This window comes from Desmodus rotundus, chromosome X (assembly GCF_022682495.2).
Source record: "Desmodus rotundus isolate HL8 chromosome X, HLdesRot8A.1, whole genome shotgun sequence".
Classification (NCBI taxonomy): domain Eukaryota; kingdom Metazoa; phylum Chordata; class Mammalia; order Chiroptera; family Phyllostomidae; genus Desmodus; species Desmodus rotundus.
The window spans coordinates 58,522,486-58,534,278 of NC_071400.1; the positions used below are offsets into that span (position 1 = coordinate 58,522,486).

Sequence of the window (11,793 nt, forward strand, 5' to 3'; positions counted from 1 at the left end):
TGGAAACCACCTTCATACAGGTTGTTAGATGAGAACCTAGTTTGATTTTTCTGCCCAGAATGAGATAATTTTTCCAAGACCATCTACTAAGTAATCTATCCTTTTACCATAATTTGTGGTATCACTTTTATTGTATCCTATGATCCCAAATAAGCCTGAGTTTCCATCTTACTGTCTATTCTGTTCCATGGTCTACTTAAATTTGATAGTATCTCTAGCATGACTTTAGCTTAGCTCTGTATGCATTCACCATGGTCATTTTCTTCAGTGCTATGAAAATAATAATTTTCCCCAAAAAAGAAAAGAAGAAAATTCAACCTTGCAAGATGAATCTGAGAAGAGGTTCACCTGATGGATTCAGCATGGGCAGCACCTTTTGGTGATAAGTAGCTACACCTTGGAGAGCATTAACTTTAATGCACAATGAGTACCAAGGGTTCCTTGTAGGGTTGAAGGTTCAGAATAGTTTCCAAGAATTGCCTCACTTTTATTCATTTTAAAAGATTTGTGGCAATTCCTTGCCCAGTGGAGAAGCCAGGAAATTGTGTAATAAACTGCTAAATTGAGAGTTTTGATACACTTCTAACAAATAGGGTAAGAATCAAACTATTTAAAATATCTTAACTAAATGATACTTATTGCTATTTTATCTTAGCATCCCATTAATTATCCAGAGAGATTTCTATTATCCAACATCAATAGTGAGAATGAGGTGGGTCTTATTCAAAAGACTTGGGGTTAGGATATATAATTACCTTCAGGTTGTATTCAAATAGAGTATTAGCATATATTCATGTTATAATTATTACTTTGTATCCTCTGGTTGCCACTATGACTTGTTAGTGTTGCAAGCGTATTTTCCTGATATAGTCTTTCCTATAAGTCAGCCTGGCAACTGCTCCACTAGCTTCCTGCTGAGCAGCCCAGCAAAAAGGAATAGGCAAGAGTCTCAGACAGTAACTATTCTACTCACTCAGCTTTTATTGAATGCAGGTTCACTCAAAGTAGAACATCAATATACCTTAATATCCTACTCACAGTCTAAGGAAAATATAACAAATACACACACACAGCAGTTAATGGGGAATAACGAACCTGAGTGTCAGAGTCTCAGTCTGCAGGTCCAGGAGACAACATAGTGGGCAGGAGAGTCTTCAGTATCTTGCAAGGAAGGATCTCTGGATCCAGATGGGAAGCAAGGCAGACAAAGTCCCCAGTCCAGCAAGGCGGAGCTTCTGGCAGCTGATGACAAAGGAGATCTGTGTGGTATGGAGCAGCCCTCGTGGTGTGTGGAGCTCAGCTGTCTCAGCAGTGGTATGGAGCCTGCCTCATTTATACCTTGAAAGTGGTGTACTCCACCCTTCTGGGTCTCTTGATAAGTCTTGGCACCCCTGATGGTAAGTGGGGAATTTGCTCAGGAGCTTATGTGTGGTACATGGCTGTTCTGCTTGCCAGACATGACTGCTTTGACCACGTGTACAGATATCTTAGGTGTGCATCCTTGCCAGTTATATCTGCTCTGACTTAGGTAGTTTCCCTCTTGAACCAAACTGTCATGGCTGATGGACAGCCATGTTGGTTGACAAGAGTGACTCCACTTTGTTTTATACACTTTATGCTATCTTGATAGGACCAATGTCATTTTATTGGTCCTGCTCTCCACAATTACAAATTGTGTTTTAGGGTAATTTCATGTCACATTAAAAATAATCATAAAGATGTGTATGTATTTTTTTAAGATTTATTTATTTTTAGAGAGAGGGGAGGAGAGGCAGAAAGAGAGGGAGAGAAACACCAATGTGTGGTTGCCTCTCATGTGCCCTCCACCGGGGACCTGGCCCACAACCCCAGCATGTGCCTTGACCAGGAATCGAACTAGTGACCCTTTGATTCACAGCCCACACTCAATCCCTTGAGCCACACCAGCCAGGGATGGGCATATATATATTTTTATTCAAATATTTGATCTCAAGCTATGAAACCCACCCTTAGTTTGAACCAACTATTGCATGTGATTGTCTGCATCTACAATACAATGATATGTTGTGGCTGGGAAGGTCAATGCATTTCCTTTGCATGGTTTCTCATAATTATAATTTTTACTGCCCTTCCTATCATTTTCATGTCTGCCATACACACCAGCTCCCACTCATAAACTCTTATTTTCTCATATCAAAATTTTAATTGATATATAATTTACATATTATAAAATTTATCCCTTAGAAGAGTATAATTCAGAAATTTTTTCAGTGTATTCACAGGCTTGTGCAAACATCACCATTATGTAATTCTAGAATTAGCAATCATTACCGTTAGCAAGCATTATACATTATCCCTTTCCCTAGCTCCTGGTAATCATTAATCTACTTTCTGTGTCCATGCATTGACCTATTTTGGACATTTCATTATAAACAAAATCATATTTTCTTGTGGTTGAATACACATAAAATAAAATTTACTATCTTAACTATTTTTAAGTGTACAGTCCAGTCATGTTAAATACATTTACATTGCTGTGCAACCAATCTCCAGAACTCTTTTTGTTGTTCAATTTTTATTCCATAATCATAAACTTTGCTAGACTTGGAAGGGGTAAGGAAAACATGGAACCCAATGAACTGCGGGAAGAGCATGAAGATTATAGAACATTCCAAGCAGATGGGGGTGAAGAAGTGTTCTCCTGAGCTACAGAAGGAATGGTCTGGTGGTTAAGATAAAACACAAGTCAAATTTATTAGACTTGTCCACAGTCAGTAATGGTGATCGAACTGTTTGTGTTGTGTCCAGCATTCGCCATGGACAAGATGCCAGGACCTGTGTGCTTGAGGATGAAATTTTCATCATCAAATTTCTCCCCATGGATGGACTTGCCACCTGTGCCATTGTGGTGCGTGAAGTCACCACCCTGGCACATAAGTTCTGGAATAATTCTGTGAAAGCAAGAACCTTTATAACCAAATCCTTTCTCCACATTGCTCAGAGCATGAAAGTTTTCTGCTGTCTTTGGAACTTTGTCTGCAAACAGCTCGAAGGAGATGCCGCCCAAGAGCTCTCTGTGGGCAGTGATGTCGAAGACCACCATAGGGGAACACGGTGGGGTTGACCATAGCTAGGTGCCGGAAGCTCTGGGGTCATGGAAGAGTCCACAAGGTGCTCCAGAAACTCTTTGCATCTTGAAAAACTGAAACTCTATACTCATATTCATAAATGACAATTTTCCATTTCTCCCTTCCTGTAGCCCAGGGGTATCCAACTCTTTTTCACCGGGGGCCACATCAGCCTCGAGGTTGCCTTCAAAAGGCCGAATGTAATTTTAGAACTGTATAAATATAACTACTCCTTAACTAGGGGCAAGGAGCTCGGTGCTGCCGCTGGGTAGAAACAAGGTGCCAGGCCAGATAAAACAGGGTGGAGGGCCGGATTCGGCCCATGGGCCTTGTGTTTGCCACCTGTGCTCTAGCTCCTGGCAACTAGCTCACCATTCTACTTTCTTTATATGAATTTGATTAGTCTAGGTACTTTATATAAGTGGAATCATATAGTATGTGCCTTTTTGTAACCAGCTTATTTCACTTAGCATGTTTTCAAGATTCATCCATACTGTAGCATCAATTAGTACTTTGTTCATTTCTATGGTTGAATAATATTCCATTGTATGTATATACCCTATTTCATTTATATATTCATCAGTTGATTGACATTTGTGTTGTTTCCAAATTTTTGGTTTTTATAAATAATGGTATATGACATTCCTGTACCAGTTTTTGTATGGACATATATTTTAAATTCTCTTGGGCATACACCTAGGGGTGAAGTTTCTGGGACCTATGGTAACTATGTTTAACCTTTTCAGGAACTGCCAGGCTGTTTTCCAATGTGGCTGCACCACTTTACATTCCCACCAGCAGTGTATGAAGTTTCCAATTACAGCACATGTACAATAATAGTTCTTATCGTTCATTTTGATGGTCATCTTAGTGGGTTGAAGCAGGGGTTTCCTACCATTACCCAGCCTCATAATTTCTGATCTGACCCAGGGCAGATTGAGCCAGATCAGAGGGAACTATAGCTATTTGCAAGGTATATTGACATTAAGGCTGGTAACTGAATCAAAACACTTTTTAAAAAACAAGAACTGTTTGTTTTCTATTTTTTAAAAAAGGTAATTGTGAGCCCTCATTTTTTCACTAATTACAATAATTAGGTGACTGAACTGCTTGAATAAACAATATTGTGGTAGGCTGGGTGGATCCAATCCACCCTGGGTTTGAATCCCAGTTTAACTAGTTATTTAGCTTTCCTGGGTCTCTTTCTCTTTTCCGTAAAGAGAGGTAAAATCACAATCAGATGAAATGTATAAAAAAAGAATCTACATACATTAGGTTTAGAATAGGTAAAGTACATCCGCATTTATTTGTTTTTTGATTATACAAACCTTTTTGAAATCAAATTTTTACTAAAATTTTCTTTGATTTTAGTCCTTGGGTATTCCTTATTGACGCTTGCTGGCTTCCATGACAAGTAGCACAGAAAATGTGGAGAATACTCAGGTGACTTTTCTGGGGAGAAGGACATTTGGTTGATTTTTTAAAGGAGGGATATTAAAGCCCTACACATTTCACTGTTTTTGAAATTTCACAGCCTGAGCCAAGCTGTGCACCTTAAACTGTTACAATTGTCATGGTAAAGTGGCATTTTCTTTCCAAGACTACTAAAGCCACAAATTACACAAGTGCTGAAAAAAATTACCAGAGGACCAAAAAAAAAAAAAAAAAAAAGAAAAAGAAAAAAGAAAAAAAGAAAAAGCCTTGCTCAGAGTCTTTAAAAGGTGAAGATATTTTCTCCTATAAAAACATCTTAAGATTCTCAGTGGTTTTGTTTTTTGTTTTCAGATGCCCCAGGACTCTTTGGGCAATGGTAATTGTTTCATAATACAAAGGAGTGGGCTCCCAGGGCTCTTTCCTTGGTGTGGTGAAGTCAGTCTAGGTTTTGTAAAAACCTGCTTAAAATGATGAAAAAGGTCTGGGATGGCCCAACTTACCTGAGCTCTCACATAGAAAATTGACTGAAATGCCTAGGGCACAAAATTTAAGGAAACACTCTTAGGGCCATGCAAAAGTATATGAGCTATTTGAAAATATAAAAAGTGGGAGGTTGAGGCAGCTTAGAGGAGAAATTTATCTGACCTATGATAGTATCAAATCACAAAATTAAATTCTCCCCTCACACCTTGCCCTGTCCTGATCCCCCATCACACTTGGGCCTGATGCTAAAAAACCCTGATGTCCCCTGCCCTCTGCCAGACAGTTGTGGACATAACTCTGCACTCAGCCAAGAGAGGTATGGAAGAGGATGTGAGTCAAGAAACCTTGGACAAGTGAGAAATGTGGCATGGCTAGCATGGAGGTGATACAATTACAGGACACAGGAGACATAAAGCTGAAAAGGAGGACTTGGGTTAGATTGGGGAGGCAAAGAGAAACTAACATCTGATATCAAGTCCACTATTTGTATGACAAAGTGAAACACCCCACCCTTTGTTCTGATGGCTGAAGAGGCCAGAAAAAGCCAGGAAAGTTAAAAACCATTGCCATATTCTAGCCCAGAGGTCTGTACTAAGGGTCCAGGCCAAGGATAGGGACCTTCAATTGAAACTGACTGGAATGCCCTGTTCATATAGGAGGATTCTTGTACCTAGTATATTTATTTCCTTATCAATAACTTATTGGAGATCTGCTTATAGTTTGGGAAGTAGGAACCCTAACCACCTGGCTATTCATGGGCACAGACACACCACTTATGGGAGAGACTGTTTAGATTCCAATAAGAGGAAAAGATAGTTTCAATGGCACAGAGCCAGGGAACTCTGTGGTCAACTTGAACCTGAGTGCTCCCTGCTGCAGTTGCCCTGGGAGGATGTACTTCTGTTCTTTCTTTTTTTTAAAAAAAAACTATATTAATAGTATATTATGAAAGGATGTAACTCAGGATCAGACAGATGGAAGGGATGTCTAAAATAAGGTATGGGGGAAAGGGGACTTCCTTGGTTATGTTTATTTCTAATTATTTTATTTGTTTTAATGCAATTATAAATGGAATTGTTTTTTGTTATGTCTTCTTGAATTGATTATTTTTTATTATGAAATGTTACTCTTTATCACTGGTAATGTTATTGCTCTGAACTCTACTTTGTCTAATATTAATATAACTACTTCCCATTCTTATCACTAGAATCTTCATGATATCTAATTTTTCACCCTTTACCTTTAATCTCTTTCATTTTTATATTTAAATGCATTTCCTGTAGACATGAGTAGAGTTCAGCCTTGGTTTATTTCTCCAGTCTGACATTTCTTATCTTTTAATTAAGGTTTTTATACTATTTTATTTAATGTAATGATTGATATGCTGTAAAGTCTATTTTTCTATTTGTTGAAGATTTAGGAAGAGCTTTATGAATCTGTTCATGCTCTGTTTCAAAGCAATATTTTTTGTGGAGAAAAAATACATGTGGGCAGGATAAAGTAGGAGTAGCCAGGTCTTCTCATCAGACCACAACTTCACTCTAGCCTTCAGATCCTGGAAAATCCTTCCCTCAGGATTCAATGAGCTTCAAGGTCCTCCACTAGGAAGTAGCAGTTACATTAACCTGGTTAACACTGCTCTCCTCCCACTCTGGTGATTCTTGAGACCCTGCCCCACCCAATTCATGTGCCTGCCCGAATCCCTTTCAGAAGCTGATCCGCATAAATAGCCAGCTTGGACTCACGTGCTGTGAACTTTCCTAAAATCTCTGAGATCCACAAACCCCAAACAAGAAGTGGCTGGCCTGGGTGTGCCTCGTACCTTGTGCTAAGTGTCCCCAAGACTGGCACTAGTGGCAGTCAGCCTCAGTTCACAGCATAGCTTCTCCCTGATGCCTCTGCACACAGCACAGGCAGCTACCAAATGCAGATCACTTTGTAGGTCCTACCAGGTGGCCCTGTGCCAGACACAGGAAGTGGCTGACATTGATCTGCATAGTAGACCCTCCCCAAAAGCCCAAGAACCAACACACCTGGTGGCCTGCCTCAGACCACACCAGAGCACCACCCAATTCACACCAGAAATGATACACCCAAAGGATAGTCTGTGCAGGTACCAGAAACCCACTAAAGTGAATCCTACTCTAAGGGGTCAGCCACTGCACAACAGCTTGTTCACTATAGTTATGGCTAGTCCTCAAGCCAGTCAGCCTGATGGACAATCCCACCAAATAACTTGCCAACAGCAATCAAGGCTCAACTATAACAAGAGAGCACACTCAACCCATTCAAAGGTCACCATTGGAGCAACTGGCTCAGATGAACAGCAAAATGGTGCCACTGGGCCCCACAGTACACCTGTTACATAAAGCCACTCTGCCAAGATTGAAAGATGTAGCAGACCTACCAAATACACAGAAACATACACAGGGAGGCAGCCAAAATAAGAAGATGAGAAAAACGTGCCCCAAATGAAAGAACAGGAAAAAACTACAGAAAAAGACCCTTCAGGGTCTCACTAAAACTCTGAAGTTTAGAGAACATAAGTAATTTCAATGTCCTAAACTTACTCTTTTTTTTAGTTGAGAATAGAGAAAGAAGAAAGCATAAGTGTTTAGGTTCTCTGGGAATATATTTTAAGATCATTGTTTTCTTTTTAGTTAATGACCACATAGAGGATCAGTTCAGTATTTTTTTTTCTGGATTCCAAGGCCAGAACAAATCTTCTGTTGTGGGGAGAGGGAAGAAGTCATTACAATTGGGATGGGGGTCATGGGATTGGGCCTTCCTCAATGGCCAGAAATAGTAGGAGGGAGCTGACAGTATTCCCACCATGGCAATGATGTGACATGAATGTAGTTTTAGAGGTCACTCTGCCTGCTGGGTGGAGAACTATTTATGGGGGAAAAGAGTTGGTAGCAATGACTCCAGTCAGGAGTGCAGTCTAGAGCTGAGGGTGACATGGACTAAAACGGCATCATGATGGGGGAGAAGACAGTTTACACACTTCATTTTTTGCTTAAAGTGCATTTTGAGAACCAGAAAAGCAGACTCTGTTTCTGATATTTTGGCCAGGGAGCAATGACAGGAGAGGCTTGGCATCTAGAAGTACATCTTTTATTAGGCATGAACTCTTGGGTTAATGGAGACTCTAGTAGGTAACAAAATAGAGGCCATCTACTTCCTACTTATTGGATAGAGCTGAAAAGTGTATAGTCATGAAAGGAGGATCCTTCCAGAATTCATTGGTTGATTTTTAAAAAAATTCAAAATGAATTAAAATAACACTACAATTCCTTTCACACAATTATCACTGAATTTTCCCACAAGTAAAATAGACTATACTCCATTAAGGTAGACTGCTATACACTAAATACCATACCAAGAAAAAGCAGGGACTTTTAGTGAAACCAAAAGTTACATGTTGATCGGTGTGTTTCAGATGTAGTAGAAATATTACCACGGCTCCACAGAATGGCATCCGAATGAACTGAGGATGGATGAAGGTGTGGGTGTCTTTACAAGCCAGTAGTGACTTGATGTTGGTTTTGTGCAAGTGTGTTCTCTTTTCCTTCAAGAAATGTGAAAAGGAAATATTTATTTCCTTTGGGGAGTAACCAAACAACTGGCAGTTTGATAGCCACACAGAGGTGTAAAACGTTACATCACTTGGGTTTTTGTCTTCCAGGGAATTCCTTTGGAGATTTCCATGGAATTTTGGGACTCCCTGTAGAGGCTACTCATGACTGTCTTTCTCTTGCTAGAAGTGCCTTTCCCCTGTGAGAAAGACCAGGAGAGTCTCAGGTGGAAGTCCTTGACTTCTGCCTGCTGTGTTCAGGGAGTATGGACATCTGGAAGACAACCTTGCTTTTGTTGAGTATTCCATTGTGGTTCCTGATGGTAATTACAGCCTCAGTGACTAGGGCATCCTTCCTGCCAGGTCGTGTGCCACACCCTTTGCAGACATTATCCCACTGAATCCTCCCAAATCCAGGAGGCAGGTACTATTTATTATCTGGTGCGTTGTCTAGAGGACACCATGGCTACAGAGATGTTGATTACATTCTCCAAGACTGGCCAGGATTTATACTTAAGCCCCAATCTCTTTCTGCTCTGCTTTGCTGCTGCTAATCTCTGGTTTTGGAGGTGAATCAAGCCTTGTTTCCGAGGAACCTTGGTTAATCATTATTAGGATCAATGAATTTAATAATCCCTTTCTCCTGAATGTTGTCTTTGACAACTCAGTACTAATTACAAATACTGATGATATGCTCTATAAATGACAAGCATTACATATATACATGCTATCACTACTCCCTTTCAGGTAATGCGGCACTGAAAGAACTTACTTAAAGACAAGAAGAAATTGAGAGTTGGGGAAGATGGGGCCTAGCTTTTATGCCTGTCATGCAACATTGTGCTTTAGGATTTTGGAAGTGTTACATAAATCCGTGCCTCACTAAACAAGTTGTTGCTTTATCATTTCCTGGTTATTTCAGATGTCATCCCATACTGAGGCATTTAAATGTAATTAATTAGAGTTTGTGGTGCCTGAAGGCTGTGATAGAGCTATAAATCTGAATGGTTTATTCAAAAATGCACTTTGGGGGCGGAAGAATCATTATGTTTTAAAATAAGTCCTTCCTGAAACTGAGTTTAGGAGCTGATTTTTAAACTACATAAAAGTTTAGAATTTTATCTTTAATTTTAATATGGAGAGAAGAATATATCCAATGGCTACTCCTTAGAGTAGTCCACTTCCCCCAACTTTATTGTGGTGTGATTGACAAATAAAAATTATATCTATTTAAGGCAGTGATTTTCAACCTGTGTGCCATGGCACACCAGTGTGCCACAAGAATTTTTAAAACATGCAATACCTGACTATTTAGTCAGGGGGCACTGACCTCTTTTCCCTTAGACTGCCAAATAAAAAATGACAACAGCCAATACAACAATTGCCATTGGTGCGAATGAATCAAAATTATATCAATTTTTTGTCGGATTAGCAAAAATGTAATATATTTTTTGTGTGCTGCAGGATTTTAGTAATTAGTTTATGTCTGCCAAGAGGTGAAAATGGTTGAAAATTGCTGATTTAAGGTACACAACGTGCTGTTTTGATATACGCATATATTGTGAAATGATTGAGTGGTGTAATTTTGAAATCAGAAAGATTGTGTAGGAGAGTGGCTTTCATCCTATGTGCTGGGGTACCACAAGAGGCACAGTGGTGTTCTGCAAGAGTTTTTAAAACACGCCAGGACCTGACTATTTAGTCAGGGGCACTGACTTCTTTTCCCTTAGATTGTTAAATAAGAAAATAACAACAGCCAGCACAGCAATAGCCAACCTGTGTGAATGAATCAAAATTATAGCTATTTTTTTGTCAGATCGGCAAGAAATATATTGTTTTGGTGTGCCGCAGAATTTTAGTAATTGGTTTATGTGTGCCATGAGATGAAACATGTTGAAAAATCACTGGTGTAGGAGATAGAAAGTTTTGGAGCGCTTTATATGACATATGCCCCTTGTCTGAGGGGCGAGCGTTGTCACTATTATGAATAAAGTTTATATTAATGATGTTAAGTTAATATTTACTTGTTCATCTCATACTGAGTGGTGGATCAGAATTAAAGTTTGTTTTAGAACTTTCAATTCATTGAAGGCCTTTTTAACTTGTTGCAAAATTGTCTTGAGAAAACAATTTGTAGTTAAATCTATTCCACAGTGAGGATTATTCAATTCTGGAGTGAGTGGCTGAGGGAGGTTGTGGAATTGTTTTACCCAAAAGGGTTTAGAAGCAGACTTGATAAATCAAAAGGTGTAATGTAGGGCAACCCTGCACAACTCTGGTGGATGTCTCTTCAGGAAAAGCTAGGAGTGCAGGGCACATTGGAAACATTGTAAAGTGTGAAAGAAAGCTGGCCTTACAATTGGGATTCCCATGCTTAATGAGATAGTGGGTCAAGGTGAACACCCTGCAGATGCCCTCCCTTTGATATCTGGGGTTCCACACACCACTGAGTCTGTGCTGCTGAGTTGCAGACACCCGGCAGGACTTGATACTTTATTCGATACTTAATTGCGGACGACATTTTCGCTCCCTTCCGGCTACAGCCGCCCTGTTGAACAGGATGAGATCTGAGCTTCTTTAGTTCCACAGTGGAGCCCAAAAGGTCTTTTGTGGGCTCAGAAGACCTTTTGGCTCCACAGTCCTCATAAGGTGCAGCTCAGCTTGCACCCCTGGGGATCCAGGAAGGGAAGGCAGCCAGAATTAAAATGGGACATTGCGACTTGGACAACTAAGGGCTGCGAGGAAGTCTCCATCCCGATATCGGAAGTGGTCTCGGAGGACCACAATACCTGAGAGCCTAGCCGGAAGGGCTCGTTTCGGCCGTTGGGAGCTTCGTAAGTCCCTTGGCGGTTTCATTGTTTGAGGAGTCAGTCAGAGCAACTCTATCCTAAACCCTTGCGGGATTTCAGTGAGGACTTGGAGGCCAAGGAGGAGCTTCAAAGGCTGCACGCTGCCCATAGTAGTCCCTCCTCTAGCTCCCTGACTCCAGGTCCCCTGCTCACGGTGGACCTTCCAAAAGGGCGACAGGCAGTGCAACTGGACCGCGACGGATGAAGGCTTCTCTGAGGTAAAAGGCTCTGGGTGGCGTATGGAGTCATTTTGCCCCTTGCCAAAAGTGAAGTGCTTACAGTAGTCCTTTACAGAGGTGTCTCCTGGGCCCTTGGTCTTTCTGAGTATTCTGGAGGGAGACTT

General features: G+C 40.5%; 1 pseudogene; it reads right to left on the reverse strand.

The window, feature by feature from the left end:
* Positions 1–2,734: 2,734 nt before the first annotated feature.
* LOC112296297 (peptidyl-prolyl cis-trans isomerase A pseudogene) lies at positions 2,735–3,082 on the reverse strand (annotated as a pseudogene).
* Between the last annotated feature and the right edge of the window lie 8,711 nt (positions 3,083–11,793).